The sequence below is a fragment of the Rhinoderma darwinii genome, chromosome 5 (assembly GCF_050947455.1).
Source record: "Rhinoderma darwinii isolate aRhiDar2 chromosome 5, aRhiDar2.hap1, whole genome shotgun sequence".
NCBI classification, from domain to species: domain Eukaryota; kingdom Metazoa; phylum Chordata; class Amphibia; order Anura; family Rhinodermatidae; genus Rhinoderma; species Rhinoderma darwinii.
In genome coordinates this window covers 140,792,285-140,814,164 of record NC_134691.1, presented here as the reverse complement: position 1 = coordinate 140,814,164, position 21,880 = coordinate 140,792,285, and the positions used below count along the sequence as shown (strand labels likewise).

The 21,880-nt window shown below is 40.6% G+C and overlaps 1 protein-coding gene across 2 annotated transcripts in view; it reads left to right on the top strand.

The window, feature by feature from the left end:
- The window catches only part of CDKAL1 (CDKAL1 threonylcarbamoyladenosine tRNA methylthiotransferase), an 845,495-nt gene that overhangs the window by 337,498 nt on the left and 486,117 nt on the right, over nucleotides 1–21,880 (top strand). The gene's annotated exons all lie outside the window — the stretch shown is intronic.

Below are 21,880 nucleotides of genomic sequence, written 5' to 3'. Positions count from 1 at the left end.
CCCCAAATGCTGAATTATTGTATCAACAACACAGTTCTATCAGAAGGCGGTGTGCAGAGAATTGCAGCGCTGTTTTCTAGCGCGTTCAGTAGTGTTGCAAGCCCCAAAGCATATGTCCCCCCCCTCTCACACACACAAGAAAAAGAGCTCTATATAGTTATTAAATTATACCACACGAGCTGACATTTTTACCCCTCCGGCAGCGGGGCCCAGTAGAAAATGGGGGCCCTGGGCAATAGCCCAGCTTGACTGTCACCCCCCCTACCTAGTGCCAGCCCTGCTTCCCGCATGACAATGTTTCTAAACATGCTACACTGAAGGAGTCTAAGGAGAAACATTGAATTGTCTTGGAATGGCCTAGTCAAAGCAGAGACCTCAATCCAATTGAGAACCTGTGGCATGACTTGAAGATCCTGTACACCAACACAACCCATCTAACTTGAAGTTGGATCAGTTTTTCATTGAGGAATGGGCAAAAATCCTGGTGTTCTAGATTTGCTAAGCTAATAGAAATTCCCCAAGCGACTTGCTTCTGTAATTTCGGCAAAAGGTTGCTCCACCAAGTGTTGACTTTCAGGGCGTGAATACTTATGCACATTAAAGTTCTCTGTTTTTTTGTCTTCGAGGATTTGTCACTAGTTTAGTCATGCCCAATCTCCTAGCCAATCAAATAGGCGCTGCCACACTGATAACGCTAGTGAAAATTGTATCCCAAAAAGTTTACTTTAAAAGTTATGAGCTTTGTTTATAAATATGCAAATTAGGCTATACTAGACAAGTGGGGGTCCACAGCAGTGATTCTCCTGAAGTGGAGCCACCTCACAGCCTCTGACTCTTTCCTATCAGCATGAAGCTGCTTCACACAGTGTGAGAGACTGAGGCTGGAGATTCTAATCTTTCATATGACACCAGGATCGCAGTTCTAACTGCCAAACAACCGGAAATATCACCAGTTGAGAAGCTGTAGATTGGATAACGTCATAAAGACAACTTTACACCGCCCAGAGTAAAAAAGTCACCTCCAATTTGGCAAGTACATCATTTAGCAAATAAGTTTTTTTGAAGAAAAAAAAAATTACACCCTAGTTCGCATCATAGCACCTATTAAATTAGTTAGGAGATAGGGCATTAATAAACCAGTGACAGATCCTCTTTAATTATTGTTTGCGTCACAGTAAAAAATACTTTGCACCTTCAAAGTGGTAGGCATGTTGTGTAGAGCAAGCCTATTGGTTTATTATCGTGTGCGCTTACAATGGAGCCGGCCCCTAAGTCCACTGTTGACTGTACCGGCAGATTTGCATATCAGTGACTTTAAACTTGGAATTTAGTTTTGGCCACCTGATCATAAAAAAATATATAATTGAGAGAGTGCAGAGAACATCTAGGTTAGTAGTGGATATGGAATTGTCCAAGTATTTGCTCCAGGGGAGAATGGTCTAATAGGAGTTGTGATCTAATTATTTGTTAAGCTGTAATATGCTTTCTAAATGTTTAACTATTTTAATAATACAGTGTTTGTGAAAATTGCCCGCCTTCCAGAATAGTGAATTTTGTGTAAAAGTTTAATACGCTTACTGCATTATAGACAATAGCCTTGTAATATGTTCTTGTGTTAGCAACCGTAAAATACAAACCAGGCAATTCATCTCTAGCGCTAAAATGTCACTTTGTGAAATAGTCAAACATTTGTTCCAGATCCTTTAGGACTTGTTCTTTTTGCAGGTTGCGAGATTTTGCACACACTAGAGCATAAAAATTGTCATCTAAGATAATGTAATGCAATCTTGGTAAATTAAAAAAGAAGCAGATAAACCAGAAGGAACAACTGTCAGTTGGCATAGCTTTTATCAATTTATGCAAGATAAAAAATTTCCCGTAATGGGAACATATGGTACTCTGGGTTTGATTTGCTGGTATCCCTTCATCCATTTGCAGTATGATGAATTGCTTAGCATGTCCAACTTACATCTGTAGACCCCAAGCCCCTCCTTTTCTATATACAAACTCACTTTTTTTTTTCGCTCCCTGTCAAGTCGATTTGCGCAAATTTGACACATAGATGTGACTGAATTTATAATCAGGCCTTAGTTATTCTTTTGTGCATTTTTGGGTTCAATAATCTGTATTGTATTTAAAATTCTGGAAACCGTGTTGAGATTTCAGAGAATGTGTGTTTTTTGTCTTTGACATGCAATCAGAATGTGTGTATCTCGACCTTTACCACTACTAGATATGCGGGTTACAGTAGTCGTGGACCAGGTTTATATTTTCAATTGGGTTTCATTGTTAAGTTATAGTTTACTGATCACTCCCGTAAGCTTTTGTTTTATTATAATTGACTGTTCAGTTTACGCTTTTACAAAAAATGTTAAATGCTTATTGAATGCATTGTAGGGAGCGTCTTGAAAAAAGTTTGGCACAGGTTGAATATGTTAAGCAGTGTTTTTAATTTGCATTCACGCGTGTGCTCCATCTAATACATGCACTTCAACTTGTTAGTAAGTTTAGTACCGTAAAAAATGCCTAGCAAATAGTTTTTAGGGATAAAAATTGATCTGAAGAATATAGAAATTGGACGCTAGTATGTGTTTAAATAATAAAATGTTCAATCTGCCATTGTGGATTTGTACATGTCTGGCTTGGGCCCCATGCACACGACCGTATTTTACATCCATAATTATGGACCCCTTCATTTCTATGGGCTATGGACACACTTCCGTATTTTTACGGATGGGTGTCTGTGCCGTAGAACATGTCCTTTTTTGTTTTGTCCGTAATTATGGCACAGACTCCCCATAGAAGTCTATGGGTGCTACCGTAATTACGGATGACTACAGATGTGCATCCATAGCTGTCCGTAGTTACGAAAGGGTTGCTATGCGACACCATGTGATTACCCAAGATTTCGCCCTAGTTTTTTTTTTGGTGGATCCATATATACCAATGCACTACGAACCATATTTACGGACACCGTTTCGTAAAAATCCAGATTATTTACGGATGACTATAAATGACTACGAATCCATATTTACGGATGGATGAAATAAACGGTCGTGTGCATGGGGCCTTATGCACACCACCGTGCCTGTAATCACAGTCCATGATTACAGGCATGGCCGGCCACTGGCAGCCACCCGCATTTTCGGCCTGTGCTCCCATATAAAGTATGGGAGCACGGTCCGTAAAAAGCAAGAGATAGGACATGTCCTATCTTTTGCAGAGGCTTTCTACGGCCCGGACACCTTCCCGCAAATATATGGGAAGGTGTCCATGGTCAATAAAAATGAATTGCGGACCGTGATTACGGACCAAATCTACGGTTGTGTGCATGAGGCCTTACTCCTCGGGGAGTCACAGACACTTACTGAGTAGCCTCTGTGTTTGTAAATGTAGCTGTGCCAATAGATATGAGAAAAATTAGAGTAGAATATTAACCTTTACCATACTGTGAATTTATTAATTGCAATTTTAAACATTACCATGTTCTGGAGGGAGATATCTTTGTGTAGGCCCATGGCGGTGATGTGGAATAGGTGGTGCAGATGTTGCAATCACAACTGATCCCTATACGTGTAGGCTCCATAGAATCTACGGTCACAAAAATTGTGACATGTTTAAGGGTTTTTAACTTTTATTTTCCCAGATATTCTAATACTGTTTGCAGATGTGTTCATTTGTAAAGGCCTGCCCATTGTCTAGTACAGTTTTCTCCACAGACCGCGTGACCATTCTAATCTGACACGTCTGTCAGCGGCCTCCATTAAAAGAACATTGCGCACTGGAAACTAGCACAAGTGCCATTACGTGGTACCTTTGATGGCACTGCACACAAGTGCCATTGGCAGTATCTGGCTGTCACCGTAACCGACCAATTCTGTACGTTCTCTTTAAATAAAAACTCTGAACACAGCACTGACGTTATACGTTACCCAATGTAAACCTATATAGCGGGAGAAATAGTGCATTCCTTTTTCGGGTAAATATTGATTGCACAGACCAAACTGAATGTGAAATAATGAGAAAAAATGATGACCTTTTTGTTTCTGTAGATTTTTTCCTTATGTAAGACCTACAGATTGAAAAAATGTTACAAAAAAATGCAAAAACAAAATGGCGTAAACTAGAAATTAAAGATAAAAAAAAAGAATCCACTTTTGAATGCAGCATTCGAAAACGTTATATTTTATGATGGGTATCAAGGCCTTAAACACGCATGTCTCATGAAAGGATTAAAACCAAGCTTATTTCGTAAAATCTTCCTGCACTCCATCTTGGCAATCATTGGAGAGTTTTTAAAGTTTTTCAACCCTGGTACTCTAAAGTACTCATGACCGAGAAGAAACGAACAGTCAAGCAGCGCATTAGTTGCGTGATGTAAAGCAGACGGATGCTTTTCTCTCTGTTCAGACCCATTCATTTTATTAAACACCTTCCGTGGCTTGGAGCCGCTAGCCATGGTAAGGAACTAGTTTCGTTTTGTTTTTTTTAAACCTATACAAGGGGTACAGTCAGCTTCAGTAATGAAGTCACTGTGAACCTTCTGAAAAGTAGAGAAACACTTAATTTACGAGCTGAATGAGCTCTGGAGCTTGCAGTGTGAGTATTTAGTGATGGCATTGGTCTGCTCTGTAATTGGTATGACAAATGGGGACATTAGTGCCGGCCGTTGTGTTTATAACCCAAGACGGCTTCAAGTACTGCAACGCATGCAATATCTAGTGGAGGGCATACAGAAGAAAGCTGCTGAGTTGGACGGTCTTTCAGAAGTGGATGCGAGCCTGTCTGTATCTCCTGCTACAGAAGGAACCTTGATTCAACATCTATTAAATGTTACAAGTACATCTGGACTCGGATCGTTCCTTGGACAGAGCAGCTCGGAACATGGAGCTCTGTCTAGACATTTCATAGGGCAACAACGAGATCATAACCGGTTCACAATGACTTTCAGAGCCTTTAAAAAGTATTCAATGCCTTGGATATCTTCATGGTTCATTGTGTAACATTGTTGCATCATGGAGGATTTAACTAGGCTACTTTTCGAAAAGCTTCTGAACAGAAAGACTTCTTAATGTCAAATCGCTGCAATTCATTATTACTATGGTTGTAAGCTCAATATTTTGAATAATTAAGGACCTGTTCACATCAGCGCTGGCTTCCGTTAGGATTTCCGTTCATTTGTTCCGTCAGGATTTTATTGGTATTTTATTTTTTTGTTTCAGTTGTTGTTTGAGTTTTGTTTTTTTCACGGAAACAATAGCGTAGTTGGCAGTGTATAGTAAATAAAGGTTTATTACAACACAAAATCAGACACTGTTATTAAACACAGAATACAGAAAACGAAACAAAAAAATAAAATATATATAATATATATATATATATATATATAAAATCACAGTATAGTATCAACATACCTCAATACACAGAGCTATTAATGGGTATTAAGCATACAGACACTACAATATAACAACAAGATATTACAGTTCTATCCTACCCACCCACGTACCTGCATACACATAGAATACAATACTCACTCACGCTTACTTCTGTGACCCTCCTGGCTCTAAGGCTATACATAGAGTTTTTTGCAGCGTTTTTCACAGCGTTTTTCGCTCGCGCCCAATGAGCACCACGGGCAAAAACGCAGCGAAATAAGCTTTCTGTGCCTCCCATTGATGTCAATGGGAGGTCAGAGGCGCAAACGCCCGAAAATAGGGCATGTCGCTTGTTTTTCCCACGAGCGTTTTTCATCACAGGAAAAAATGCCTACACCTCCCATTGAAATCAACGGGAGGCGTTTTCGGACGTTTTTTGGCGCGTTTTCCGACATGGTTTCAACGTCAAAAGTGTCAAAAAAACTGTGTGGACAGGGCCTAACTGTTCCTGTAACTAAGGGGTTAATACAATAAGGGGCTGTAGGGAAAGAGGGCAAAGGGGCTTGTGGGATATGGATGTGAGCTGAGGGCTAGGGTTACAGGATGGCAATAGTGCAGGGTTAAGTTAGGATAGGGTTAAATGCTGTGGGAAGGAGCTGCAGGGGTTAAGCTATTGCTGGAGAGGGATGCAGCAGTTTGAGTACTTATGACAGGGTAGGAAATGGTTAGGCCGGGTTCCCACGGGATGGATACTCAGTGTAGAAATCACATTTTGGTGAGATTTTTAGGACGGAAATTCCGCTGCGGAGGAAAGCCGTTCATACTTACCCCCTACCTCCTCTGACATCCACTTCGGCCTTCCTGGATGACGTTTCAGGCCATGTGATGCTGCAGTGGTCACATGGGAAACCATGTCATCCGAGGAGGCCGGACTGCAGGAAGGAGGTAAGTATGGGTAAGTATGTTTGGTTTTTTTCCTGTGTTGCTGTTTTTGCGGTGTAAAAACTGTGAATACGCCGCAAAAGTCGTAACACATGGCGTACTTTTGCGGGTTTTGCATCCCCATTGAATTCAATGTGGAAAACCCGCAGCAGAAAATCAATGAAAACACAGCATCAATTGACATGCTGCTGAACTAAATTCCGCTCTGTAGGTCAATTTATTAACGTTTATGCTGCATTTTTTTCTGCAGCGTGTGCATGAGATTTACTAAATCTCACCCACTTCGCTGCTACGGTTATCGCTGCAGGTCTTGGAGAGTGAGTTCAGCAGGCCTGCTTTGGTGGTATGAACTTCTGTTCAGGTGAGGGCTGATTTACCTCCTTAGTGGTAAACAAAACATGGAAGTTAGTTTGAGGCACTTTCCCACAGGCATGTGTGATACGCACCTATGTCTGATGGGAATAAGGATAGAGAGAGAGAGAGAGGGAGATACAGAGAGAGAGAGGGAGATACAGAGAGAGAGAGGGAGATACAGAGAGAGAGAGGGAGATACAGAGAGAGAGAGGGAGATACAGAGAGAGAGAGGGAGATACAGAGAGAGAGAGAGGGAGATACAGAGAGAGAGAGAGAGATACAGAGCGAGATACAGAGAGAGAGAGGGAGATACAGAGAGAGAGAGGGAGATACAGAGAGAGAGAGGGAGATACAGAGAGAGAGAGGGAGATACAGAGAGAGAGAGGGAGATACAGAGAGAGAGAGGGAGATACAGAGAGAGAGAGGGAGTTACAGAGAGAGAGAGGGAGTTACAGAGAGAGAGAGGGAGTTACAGAGAGAGAGAGGGAGATACAGAGAGAGAGAGGGAGATACAGAGAGAGAGAGGGAGATACAGAGAGAGAGAGGGAGATACAGAGAGAGAGAGGGAGATACAGAGAGAGAGAGGGAGATACAGAGAGAGAGAGGGAGATACAGAGAGAGATAGAGATACAGAGAGAGGGAGATATAGATAAATATGTAAAACTCTTCCCTTTACACTGCCTGTATCTTATAAATCTGTTTATATCGACCCTCATGAATGATTCTTATTTCTCCTGATTGGGTTTGCTGTATTATGAAATTGCCCCAGCTGCTGTTGAGTTATTACATAACCTAATGTAAACTAGAGATTCAGATCTATTCCAAATATAGAGCCGTCAAAATGTATGATTTGTATTGTCTGAAAATTGGACAATTAGAACATTTCAATTCTACAATGAACACCTTGTAAATGTGCGTGTATTTATATGTCCAGGTTTGTTATATATTGAGAACTTGCATATTCAGCACTTTCCTAGTTTCTGTCGTCTAAATCCATCTTATTAATGAGCATAAATGGGGTGTATTTTCGCGTGGCAGTTTTTGCGTCTTTCTGTCAGTGACCAAGTATTATAAGTATGGTATGTGACATATGTCCCTCAATCGCATCAGAGATTTCCTGTGACGCGATCAAAGGGGGGTCCCTCCTACTCAGTTTCCCTTTGAATGCCATAGGCAGCTTTGATCGCGGCTTTCAAGAGGATAAGGTTTTTCTAAGCTCCTGATCGCTGGGGCACACTTGCTGTGCCCATGCGATCAGTATGAGGTGATGCAGCTGGCACAAGAGACAGACCCCATGTTCTCTTTCTTCAGGGCTGGCGCCCCAGTTATGACACCCGCTCATAGCTGCAGCGCCCGCTGCATCACATCATGCTAGTCACTAAATTTATGTATTACAATACTAAACTGTGCGGCCACACAGCTTAATATCGAAATACATGAATTCACAGTATTTAACAGCATCGAAATAGGGTGCACGGCATTGAATTAGTATCGATATTTTGATGCATCCTACAACCCTAATTTAGTGTGACGTGAATGGTATAAATAATAATTAAAAAAAAAATGCTGAAAATCAAATGATATAAATTACACATTTTTTTTTACGCCTAAAAAAACCCAACATTTTCTCCCGCATTAAGCAAGGCTTTTTATACTGTATAACTACCTCCATGAGAAAATAAAATAGTCATGGTTGCTGAAAGGCAGAGAGGCAAAAATCAAAAATGTAGCTGGTCCGCAAGGTCTTTTTCAGGCCTGGTCACTAAGGGGTTAAAGAGGACCAGTCTGCTATTCTGTCTTCTGTTTTCTTGTATGTGTATTCCCCATGAGCTGAAGCTCCTTTTCTTAGTACCCTACATGTGCTGATTCTAATTCCCCTTTTTAATTGGGTGTGTCCTACAGTCTGACACTATCCGCTCTGGTCTGACCGTGCCAGAGTAGAGACGAGCCCCATACACAAGGGGAATGGTAACATCCAGTTATCAATATACTCATGTATTACCAGGAGCAATATTAGAAGAATGGCACGATACAGAGTTTGGTGATGCCGGTATTTACTAATGCAGACATGTCAGATGCGCTGACAGGCGTTCTTTAAAGGTGATTTTTGAAACCAAGTAAATTCTTTTATTCTTCGTAACATAAAGTTGTCCTTTTCTCCTCCTTAGCCAAACTTTCTGAGCATGCTAGCATACCGATATTACGAAGTGCACAGGACATTGACAAAATCTGCTAATGTGGTCAGGTACACGGGAATGCTGCTTTAGGGATATGGGCAGCGTGCCACACCTGCCACATGTTTCTTTTAATGCACCACACAGGAGGACAGGCAATGCTGCCAGGGGTGAAAGCAGCAAGGGGTGTTTTTTTGTTCTCTTTTAAGGAAACAAAAGTTCAACTGAGGCTTTTTCATTTCTATATTTTCTGCAGTGCGTTGAATCCAAACGTTTCTGTGGGATCATTTAGGCTAAATCGCATGGGCTAAATTGGCTTTTGAAGATCTTGTTTAATGTAATTTTAATAGCCACATAAAGAAATGAAACTGATATTGCTACCTGGTGATTTTCTGTCCTGACCTTCTGCAAGATGTTAGCCTGGCACAAATCTGAATGTGTAGTGCCAGCAGTATTGTCGAATCAGCACAGCTACCTTTCTGAAATGAATACAAATCTAGAGGAAGAATATTTTGTTTGCAACTGAAGACAGACGTTTCCTTTTTTCGTTTTTGGATTTTATTAACATTTTTCTCCCCTACCTTTTCAATGCGAAAGGGTGTAGCCAATGGGGCGAGCCCTCTGCTGGAGCGACAAAAATATTATTATTATAACAGAATTATAGCAGAAATATACGCCAGCTCCAGGCCCTACCTTTCCCCATCTTCATTCTGATTACCCCAATTCTCTACCCACTATGAACAAAAAAAACATTTATACTCGCCCCACCACTGCGCTACTCTTCTCCCCACGTGGTCCCCTCCAGCTCTCCATGCTGCGGCTCATTTAGGGTACTCGCGCCGGACAGCGACCATTCCTATGCGACAAATCGATTAAATACCTTGAATAAGCCACGGCATGAAGAGGAGTGGTGAGTGTAACTTTTTAAAATTTTACGTGATGGGGAAATGGATGTGGCGTGGTCGTTACGCCACAATTGGCGCATTTATTAAGATGGGTGCGCTTCTTAATAACTCTTGACGCATTTTACTCCAGCGGGCTTCAGTCTAAGGGCTTATCCACACATAGCGGATTTGCGGCAAAAATTTCTAATTTCCACTGCTTTTACGCATCAACTAGCAGACAATCTGCTGCCGAAATCCACAGCATTTCATGCAGGTTTTTTTTACTGCAGAAAACAGCGCAGGTTTTTTACGTGTTTTTTTCAAAGCTGTGTGATGGTGATATTTCTTCCTATGATGTAATTTCCACCCCCTGTAAGAAATTCTGCAGCATTTCCGCAGAAAATCACGCAGTACATCAGAAAAACGCAGAGAATCAGTTCACTTTACGCAGCAATAGTTGATATGCTGCGCAACTAAAATTACGCACCGCAGGTGAATTTCTGGACTGAGTTTTCACGCAGCATGTGGATGACATTTGTTCAATCACACCCACTTTGCTGTTACTGTATTTCGCTGGGTGTTAAACATCCGGAAAATACGCAGCCATTTCATTGTGTGGATAAGGCCAACCTTAATAAATCTGGACCATTGTGCTTCATAGTTAATGTTCATTCCTTTTTTTTTATTTATTCTGGTTTATAAGTGTGCAGTCACACGCACCAGATTTTGTTGAAGAAATTTTTAGCGACTGAAAATCCGTTCCGGTCACCTGAATGGAATTTTCAGAAATCACTACGCCTGCTGCAGAAACAACCCCATTTAGATATATGGAACAGATTTTAAGTCGCAAACCATATCTGCAACATAATCTGCCACGTGTGACTGCACCATAATTTTGGGCATAAACCCTTAGGCTGGGTTTCCACGGGTCGGATACGCTGATACGATATCAGACCTGGAATTGGCAGCACCTTCTGTCTTAAAAATCGCACCACATTGTCGTGTGTTTTTTCGGACTGAATTTCCGCTGCTTAAAAAAGTGCTTATACTTACCCTCATTCCTCCTTTGACGTCCGCTATGGCCTCCTACGATGAAGTTCCTGGCCTTGTGACGCTGCAGCCTGTGATTGGCTGCAGTGGTTACACGGGATGAAACGTTATCCCAGGAGGCTGGACTGCAGGAAGGAGGGCGGCGTTCTGGTTAAGTACGATTGTTTTGGTTTTTTTCGGAGTTGCGATTTTTGTGGTGTAATCAATGTGATTATGCCGCAATGGTCGCAACACTTGGCTTACTGTTGCGGGTTTTGCATTCTCATTGAAAAAAATAACCCCACAACAGAAAATCAAGAACAATGCAGCATAAATTGACGTGCTGCGGAATTCCGCACCGTAGGGCAATTTTTTTCCTGCAGCGTGGACATGAGATTTACTAAATCTCATCCACTTTTCTGCTACTGTAAAGGCTGCGGAATTTTCTCGCACAATTCCATTACGGAAATTCCGCAGCATTTACGCTACGTGGGAACCCGGCCTGATGGTGGCCTAACAAGTTCTCAGACTATTTAAAGTATTTATCAGCCTTATATCGAACATCAGTGACCTGTCCTGTATCTTTTCTTTCTTTTTTTTTTTAACTGTCATTTTTTTATTTCAATTATTTCCAGCTGAAATACTTTCAGCAAATGGATAGGAACAAAGTGTTGGAGATTTATGATGTTTTGCTGCTTTCGCTTGGTTTTATTGCTGGTATTTTGGACATTGCAGGAATTATCTAGAATTGATTCTTGGCATGAAAGCTTAGAAAGTGCTGGTGCTGTGCAGCTGTACATTTTACATTTGCTTATTGTTTTTCCTATCCTATTTAAATTGTTAACATTTATAGATGGCATCTCTTATGAGGATGAATATTACTCTCTACGCTAGTCTATACTTCCCACCCCTTATAGGCAGGAGTCATTTCCAGAAATTGTAAGATGGGTTGTAAGATAATTGGGGCTCGCTTGGAGGAGTGTACTACAGGACCACAATATTAGCCACTAGTGTCTTTTGTCTGCCACCATAGTATACCGTGCATTGGAGCACAGCCTGATTTTTTTTTCCTTTTATGGATTCTAATGAAATCTGAGAGAATAAACTTGGTGTGCTGTCGTTTAGAGACACACAGAGGTGTACAGTATTTGCCTATATAATTTTATGGGAGCCGTATTTAGGATCCAAGGCATACAAATGCAAGTGATACTGATCCAAAATTCGGTGGTGTGCATGAGGTCAGGTAAAGCGCTCATTAATCTTCCTGTAGTGTACCGGGACTTAGTATATTGTCCAGGGGAGTGTCATGTGTTGTCAGCTCAAAAAGGACAAATGTCGTTTTTCTTAGACATACATACAGAATAGACGGAATACAAATAAAAAATGGAAAATCTGTTTGAATTGTAATACATTGTTTCTAAAAGTTAATGACCTTGAGCATTTGTACTGTAGATCATGCCCTTGCACGTTGTTATAACATAAACCATAAAATGTATGCTTCTTATGTGAAACAGATGCTTCTTGTTCTAAACGATTACCTTTTTGGCATGATACCTAATGGAATTAAGTCCTATTGGTGCTATACTTTTTGTCATTAAACACCCGATCTGTGGTAAATAATTTTACGATCGTCCCCTCTAACTATCCTAAATTCTCTCAACAATGTTTTTAGGTGCGTGCGTATTCGGAATGTATGAGGCATGTATCAACCATTACTATTGTATCTTTGGTTACAGTCCAGCTTCAATATACAGCTCTGCAAACATGAACAAAATAAATCTCATCTTGGCCTTATTCCCTTTATCCCCTATGACCAAAATGTGTTTGTATTTAGAAATACCATTTTGGAAACGTATCTGGGAATTTAAACAATTTCAATGTTTTTATGTTTTCGTTGAGGGAATTTGTACAGAAAGAGGAGTAAAAAAATCAAAAATCAATGCAGTGTTTTCTGAAACCGTAGACAGACCTATCTGGAAAAATGCAGACCGTGGCTCTGTCGATGAACATATACAGTACATGTAGATCAAAATTGTATTGAACTACGCTGTGAAATGTAAAATCGGTTTATAGGTGCTGATATTTCTCACCCCCCTCCACTCCCCTCGTCACTATTATAGGGGGATCAGGAAGCTGCACGTTAGGGAGTTGCATGTGGTTTTTTTTTGGCTTATTTTAAACTGGCTAAAAGAATATTCACTCTTCATGTCCATCACAGTCCTCTTATTGTCCATGGGAGTGATGTTAACATTATTTCAAATATCTTTGGAAATGCGGTGACCAACAAGCTAAATTCTTTCTTGGTGTCCTAGCTTATCGACCCCCACAGATGAAAACATACAAAACTCTTTCAGGGTAAGGCCACACGGAGCGGACCTGACACGGTCACACGTTAACGCGAGTAAACTCCCTTTTATCTGCAAAATCATGCGGCCATGAATTAATACACTCTTTATGGTAGCAAGATTTTGCAAATTACAACAATTTACCCCCTATTATTTCTCTATGGCAGTGCCGGAAAAAGCCGAACACTGCACTCTGCTATCTTGGCGCTCCCATAGAGAATGAATGGAGCGGCAGTGCGCATGCACATGTAACTGGAATACCCCTTAACGAGGTATTTGACAGCCGCTCCTACATAGTGCCAGCATGGTTGTTGGCCGCGTTGCGACCGTGTCAGGGCCGCTCCGTGTGGCCTTACCCTCACTCTTCAGCATGTCTGCTGCAAATTAGACGACACCCCTCATTTGAAAATAGTTGGATACAAAGAAAACATGTAAAAATGTTGGTCCCAAATGGAATCCTAATGTCATTGACTTGTGCAGATGTGACGGAGGCATGCCAAAATGCAGTTTACCACACAAGCCAAATGACTAGTATAGACTTAAGGGGGTTTTACACTGGGTGATTATCGGGCAGACAAGCGTTCATAGAACGCTCATTGCCGATAATTTCCCTGTGTAAACAGGGCAGTGATCGGCAGATGGACGAGCAAACGCTCGATCTGCTGATCGTATAGTTTGAAAAAAAGGTAATTATTATTATTGTCAGCAGCACATCTCCCTGTGTAAACAGGGAGACGCGCTGCCGACGTGGTAATGATATATAGGGACGAGTGATCCGAGTAAAGACTGCTTGTCCCCATCCATAGCTCCGTGTGACAGGAGCAAGCGAGCGCAAATCAACAATGTGTCGTTGATCGGCGCTCGCTGCCCGGCCAATTATCGGCCGGTGTAAAAGGGCCTTTAGCATTCGTGTGGGGAATGCTGACAATCCAGCCCAGTTGTAAGTCATATATTGTGATTGATATATGTATTTGCTTTTTATCAAGTTCCATTAGGCTGGATTTGTTCATTTTATAATGTGAACCATCTTTAGCCCTTTAAATAATCTGTTCCTGTTACTACTCAATAATGTATCTCAATAGAAGCCCCCCCACTCACACACTCAAGAATTTACAGGCGTGTTGCCATCACTACTGGCCTTGAACTCCCGAGATGGAGTTTGAACATTTTGAAGAAGCGTCTCTCTGCACCTGACTGCACAATTGTGTTCCCTGCATTGGGACACATGTTATACAATGGCACAAAGAGCTGAAAAGTACTGTGGCAAAATTGCTAATTGGAGCAAGTACACTAGATATGGTTTCTATTCTTTGTATGACATAAAGCTGTTGTGTAATGTTTGTAAATGTGTATTCAGCTCCTTCACCGTTTCTTCTGTTCACATACAATTGTCATGGTCAGGTATAAATTATGGTTCATGAAAAGAAATGCTTTATTATTTCTAGTTACGTTCATTCACAGAGTGGAATATTATTTATTTTCTATGTTTTACTGTTGAAAACGTGTTAAAAACCTTGTATCGATAGTCTATACATCTCAGTTCATATTGTTTATAGTATTGCAATGTTACATTGCTTTTATTAAAAATTTACAAACCGAGAATGAATATTTTGACGGACATGATGAAAAGGGTAAAACACGGTTACAGATTCCACAAGACTTCTCTAATTTATTAGTTCAAGGTCAATCAACACAAAAAAAGTGATATTTATACTTCTGATGCCCGAGCAAATGTTCTCTCCTTATTCGCAAATTGGCCAGTCAGACTACAGTGGGCAAGTAGGTTTGCCGATTATCCTCATAAACTTTTATCCTTGTATAAATATGTTCCTGGTGGAATTTCCCCTAAAAGTCATTTTTTCTTTTTTCTTTTAGACCATTCCTATTTTTGTCAGTACATTACGCTGATGAGTTGATCACAGGTTGTCCTAGTGGGACCCCATTGGTTAGCTGTAATCTGGGGGAGGGGGGCTTTGGCATGACGTGTTCAATTTCTCTGCAGATCTACCGCAGAAGAAATTAAGAATGAAATATTTCTGTGTAATGCACATGTGCCAGGTTGTCCAGAGTAAGGGCCGGTTCACATCAGTGTTCGCTTTCCGTTCAGGGGTTCCGTCGGAGGTTTCTGTCGTGGAACCCCGCAACGGAAAGTCAAACGGAAACCTTAGCTTCCGTTTGCTTCACCATTGATATCAATGGTGACGGAAACATTGCTAATGATTTACGTTTGTCACCGTTCCGGCAGGTTTCCGTTTTTTTCAACGGAATAAATAGCGCAATCGACTGAATAGCGCATTTGCAGTCGGTAAAATTTAAAGAAGTCCCGCCCACTGGGCCATTCACCAGCTGTAAATAGAAAAGATCAGCTGGAAATTAACCCCTGATTTCTATAAGACCTGTATATTTTTGAAACCTGCAAGAGATCACTCACTCACTCACTCACTCACTCACGCACTCACTCACTCACGCACTCATTCATTTCTAGGTTTAGGCCCCCTGCTCACAGGACCAAAATGCTGTGGAGTTGCCGTCTGGAATTTAAGTTTTGTTTTTTTTTCAAAGCGAGTGAATGAGATTTGTTCCAATCTCATCCACGTTGTTGTTTTTGTAACGTGTTGCAGAATTGCCGCACGGAAATTCCGTACGAGAGTTCCTCAGCATTTTCGTCTCGTGTCCTAATGCCTCATGCACACTACAGAGTACCATCAGTGATCCATGGAAAGATAGGTCTTGTCCTATTTTCCCACTGATCGGAGAATCGGTTCCGTTTTAATGGACCTAATTCATCTGCTAAAGTGAATGGGTCCGTGAAGACTATAAGGTACCACTCGGATGCCATTAAAAAACGGCCCAAGTGGCACATCGGTTGTGTGCTACTGGCATAAGTCTACAAGTTAGAAGTTGATCGGCAATTCTTTACACTGTTTTTAGCCGTATCTGCTATTCAGAATTTAGTTCTAACATTTCCTGGTCCAGGGACTATTGTTTTGGACAGTAACACTTGGTGATGTCGAGGTGCAAAGACGTCTTATTTCTTATTAGTAAAATGTTGTTGGTATCAAAATTGGTGTTCTTTTTACAAAAGTGGATTAGTCGTTCTACTATTCTATCTACTATATTACAGGGGATCCATTTTTCAATAACTTAGGGGTGCCAGCTCGGGGCTAATCTACCCTCACGGTGTCTGTTGTCTGTCACTCAGTCCTGCTTCCCTGCAGAGCGCCACTGTACCTGTGCATAGGTCTTTTCCTGTGGGTCTCGGCCACACTGTCTGCCAGCCAAGTTGCCACTGCCCCAGCACGTCCTGTGTTGCCGATGTGCTAACATGTCATTACTTTTTGTTCTAGCCACACGTGGTAATTCCGAAAGAGGGGCTTTCCTGCAGCTGCCACTTTTAAGGTCCTGGTCTGTCCATAACTTGAGGAAGAGGTATGGATGGAGGTACCTAATTCCCCCCAGTTTCCGGAGGCTCTGATTTTCCTAATTATAATACGTCCCTGCACTTAATTATATCCCATTTTTTTGGTCTTTTAAGAACACGCTATTACTTTTGTTTTGTTTTTTCAGGACTGGATTGGTAGATACACCTTGTGTATTCCAATTTGGTTCTGTGTACACACAGATATTGCTTGGAGCATAGCCCATAATGTTTTACTTGGCAGCAGTACCTTATTTCTTGTTAATGTCTTGTCAGAGGTATCAAGTTTAGTAATATACAAATAAACATTCACACAAGCATTATACGGACTTGGAAAATGCCATTTTTCAAAGTCCGGGGTTGCTCTTACCTGATTAGTCTTCACATCCTTGAAATAAAGGTATTTTTCTAAGACTTGGCTATATTAGAAGGTGAAAACAAAATCAAATGTTGCAAAAGATGGTGTGTAAAATCTTAGGGCCTGTTCACATCAGCGTTTGCCTTTTGTTTGGGCTTTCCGTTCATCTTTATAGTCACAGGTGAACGGAAACACAAACGGAAAGTATCATTTCCGTTTGCTATACCATTGATTTCAACTGTATTTTTTGGGTTTCAGCTTGCCTCTGTTCCGTAAGGTTTCTGTTTTTTATCACAGAAACAATAGCGTAGTGTGCTGCGCTATTGTTTCCGTGAGAAAAAAATATGGAAACCTAGCGGAACGGAGGCAAACAAACAAAAAATACAGTTGAAATCAATGGTATTGCAAACCGAAATGATACTTTACGTTTGTATGTCCGTTCATCTGTTCCACTGATGGCACAGATGAACGAAAAGCCCAAACGAAAGTCAAACGCTGATGTGAACAGACCCTTAAAATGTTACATTTTTCCTTTTTTTAATTTATTTTTTCAACTAGCACTGAACTGTAATGATTGGCAATATGAGTAATATACTGCTTTTGAGTGTATAGGTCTTGTACAATACTTTTGTACAACATAATTTATTAATACTGTGAGCTTCTTTTAAACCACAAAACACAAGGAGATTTACTAACCTAAATGCGGCAGAATTCTGGCACAATTTGTGCCAAAAAACTGGTGCACCAGATTTTTGATGACACTTTATTATGAAACTTTTTGCACCTCACTAGACCATTTTGAAAAGTGTCTATAATGGCTTAGTGGAAAAAAGTGTGGCATAAACTGTGCAGAAATCTGAAGCAGGGGTGCAGAACCTTTTTTGGCCTTTTTAAAGTGGCATTCTTATCTTATATTTCAACAGTATATGCAGTAAAACTCTGGTGTGGGTTCCACTTATCAGAGAATTCGACACTACAGAGAGAAAGTGTCAAGGCCACGCATAAATAAGGCTCACAACTATAGTTTATGGGCACTACAACGGAGAAGGACTTGTTTGTGGGCAGCCACATCTCCACCACACACTTCCTCTAAGTGGAGTGCCAAACAGAGCGAAGTCAACAAAAATGGGGGTGCCAGAGATGACTGGGGGCTGCACACAATGGCATAGTGGGCTGCATGTTGTGCACGCCTGGTCTTAAGTAAGCCAACCAAGCGGTGGTATTTTAAAGAGGAAAGTGTCTTCACATGTCTAGCGTGCACCACTGTGATAAATCTGGCACCTCTTCTGCCTGGTCTAGTTATAAGAGGTCTACATTTAAGACCGTAATAATAAATCTACCTCACTGTATACGGTATATTGCTTTGGTTGTTTGGCCTTTATTTAATTCCTATGACAGCCTTCGGATCCAGTAGAGCAGGGGTCGGGAACCTATGGCTCGCGAGCCAGATATGGCTCTTTTGATGGCCGTATCTGGCTCGCAGACAGGGCTCCTACCTGTCTATGGGAAGGATGCATGCACCGCGCTCCATCAGCCCGTGCACCGCGCTCCATCAGGCCGCGGTGCACGCTGATATTGGTAGTTCTTTGATGGCCTGATAAGCATTGGCGGCAGTGGTGAGCGGCAGGGAGCATGGACTACATTTCCCATAACTCAACATCAGGTGGGAAGAATGCCAGCTTCCAGTCATGCGCAGGAAAAAGAAGAAGCCAGACTGCTGGACTGATGTCATGCATCGCAAGCTCACAATGTAAGTTATTTATTTAATTTTTTTACTGCTAATTACCATTGTTTCAGTCCAGTTGTGGCTTTATACAGCAGGGAGGAGCATTCCTTGCTGTACTAAGTGAACATTGGAGCGATTGATCTGTCAATGGCCCTTTAAACATATTGTACGGCTCTCGCGGAATTATATTTCAAAATATGTGGCGTTTACGGCTCTCTTAGCCAAAAAGGTTCCTGACCCCTGCAGTAGAGGCTAAGAAAAGGTATTCATGCAGTGTCTTTCTCAAATCCTTGTAAAAGACGATGTTTACTCAATGGTAAGAAGACATAAAGCATAAGGTGCTGTACTTGCATATAACTAATAAGGGAATAAATGTCTGAATATGTTTTTATTCCTTTAACACTTTGAGGAAATTCACCTAATACTTCGGTAGGCATCAGGCTGCTTTAGAAGAAACACAAGGCCCTTACCGTTGTTTATTTATAAACCCCCTCCTATGTACCCCAATGATTGCTCGCCTGACTTTATTAGGCTTCCTCATTTCTTGGTCTGGCATTAAGTGAGCTGTAAATTTTAATTGGACATACACTTATATAAACCAGGCCTCTGGATAATTAAAATAGATTATAAAGTCCAGGACACTTCCAAATGGTAGAAAACAAGGCCCAGTTTATCTAGAGCTGCAAGCTGGGCCTGCTTTCAATTCAAGGTAATTATATTTCTGACCTAGCCTTGGCTATGCAGCTTTGCATTCAAAGAATTAGTTTCCCAAAGGACAGAAGAGTCAAATAAAGCCCCCCTTTGTTCTCGGTTTATTGGCAGACCAGGTCAGATGCCCTGATTAGCTCTCATCTGGAGCCTAAGCTGAACTTTGACACTGAAACCCGAAAGCAGACTTTTGCCAGCAGCGAAGGAAGAAATAAAGTTTTAGCAAATGAATTCCCAAGGCAAAGCTGTATGATTGTGCAGCTGACACAAGATTAGAACTTCATTATTCAACACAATGCAAACATACATATCAGGTTATTGACAGGCCCCATTCATGTGAACTCTGGTATTCTGCTGGATAGGACACAGGCGGCCCCATTCATGCTTTGTTTTTCATCACTGGATGTTCAGATGGTGTACATCTTCTTTGGAATTATTCCATTGGATTGAGACGTGAATATGACATGGTAATCTGTAACTAGTACAGAATGTTTTGGACCTCTTATAAGATAGAAACTCGGGTCTCCGTGACATGACCCAATGCAGTCTACAAGATATTCTACTAATCATTTGTAACAGGATAGCCTGCCTTCTATGGATCATCTATAAAACTGGTTTGTTTTATGTGGCATAGGGGTTTTGGGACCTCTCAGGCACCGGGTTGCTACTGCGAACTCTGCATCCCCTATAGTTACCCCCATGGTTTGTAACTAATTTATTTGCCATTTCTATGGCACGTAGAAAATGTTCGGTGCAAGTCACAATGTTAAAACTCCATTAATCTGACATTTGATAATACAGAAAGTCTGATAACGTTGCTTCCACGATACTACTGGAAAATAATCTCTCAAGACCTGAAGCAGAAAAGTAAGCAAAGATAACCAATACTGATAGTAATAGTAGAATATTTTTCACATTTTTATTCTGGACTATTCTAGGGGCTCTCTACCGTAGTTCACCGTTAGGTATTATATTCTACTCCATGATGATTCAACACTTACAAGGGATTTTGCTTTAATCTGATACTTCGGGTTAAGCATGTGGTGTTCTTGATGGGCAAATTCCACTGAAGCTAAAAGGTGGTATTTACAGTATAAAAAATGTTTTGCAGAATAGTTTTTCTTTAAGGTAAAAAAAAATTGTAGCTAATAAAACACATTAAAGTGCTTAACATTTGAACAGGCTCATTAAAAACCTATACCCAAAAAATATTCTGGTACCCTAAAGAACAGAACTCTGGCACGCAACAAATTGGCAGGAAGTCAGTGTGACTTTTTTGCCTTGATGCTTTAAATCAAACTAGTTGGCCACTAATGATGCCATTATGTACCTGGCAGTGTTAGATTTGCCGCAGAATTTTAATTGCAACAGTAACACCTTGCTTATTATTTTTTATTTTTAGTTTTTTCCTCCCGTCTTCTAAAAGCCATATTTTTTTTATTTTTTTTTTATTCTGCTGACTTAGTCATGAAGGCTTGTTTTTTTTGTGGCCCGAGTTGTATTTTTTTTTAGAAAACCGTTTTTGTACCATTTAATGTATACTGGCAAATTGTAAAAAAAAATATATATATTGGTATGGTGGAATAGGAAAAAATTGATGGCATTGATCTTGTGGTATAAACGTCATGTTAACTTTATTCTGTGGGTCAATAAGATTACAGCAAAAACAAACTAATTTTCTTTTATTATGATGGACTATTTTTCCAAAGAAAAAATAATTTGTTTAAAAAAATGTTGTGCCGCTTTTTTCTGAGAGCCATAACTTTTTTATTTTTCCGTTGATGAAGTGTGAGGGCTTGTGTTTTGTGGGTCAAGATGTAGGTTTTATTCGTACAATTGTGGGTTACATACGACTTTTTGATAACTTTTCATTCCTTTTTTTTGGGTGGGGGGAGCGAGGGGACCAAAAAACAGCAGCAATTCTTGCATAGTGATTTTGTGATTTTTTTTTTTTTTTTTTTTTCCTACATCGTTCAACCGGCGGGTTAAATAACATGATATTTTAATAGTTCAGGCTTTTACAGACACCAATACCAATAAAGTTTTTTTTGTTTTTTTTTATTGCTTACATAATATCTGGTGAAAACAGAGTTGTTTTTTTAGGGAACTTTTAGTTATTTTTATATGTTAAAATATTTTTACTATTTTTAGATTGCTCTTTCTAGACTTTTGTATAGCAGTATGTTGCCTTTATTTGTGCTCTACTATTAAAGGGAACCTGTCACCAGCATTTTAGCTATAAAGCCAGCAATACCTGGTGAAAGTGGGTGAAAAATCATTGTCATCTAAGCTATAAATATGTTGTAAGTAAGCTCTGTAGCTTTAGTATTCCGTTTTTCAGTGGTCCCACGCCGTATGCAAATGAGCAGTAAAGAGTCAAATCTTCATCTGAAAAGAGTCAGATTTTCATTCCTCCAGCGTCTCAGAGTGGACTCCACCTCCTTCTTTTTGATAGCTCCTTAGCCAGTCAGGGCTGGACAGGTGGTGGCAGTGGGCGTGGTTAAGAAGCTGCATCCCAGAGGGAAAAATAATTACCATAAAAGGCGGGAAAAGTTTAAACGACTATA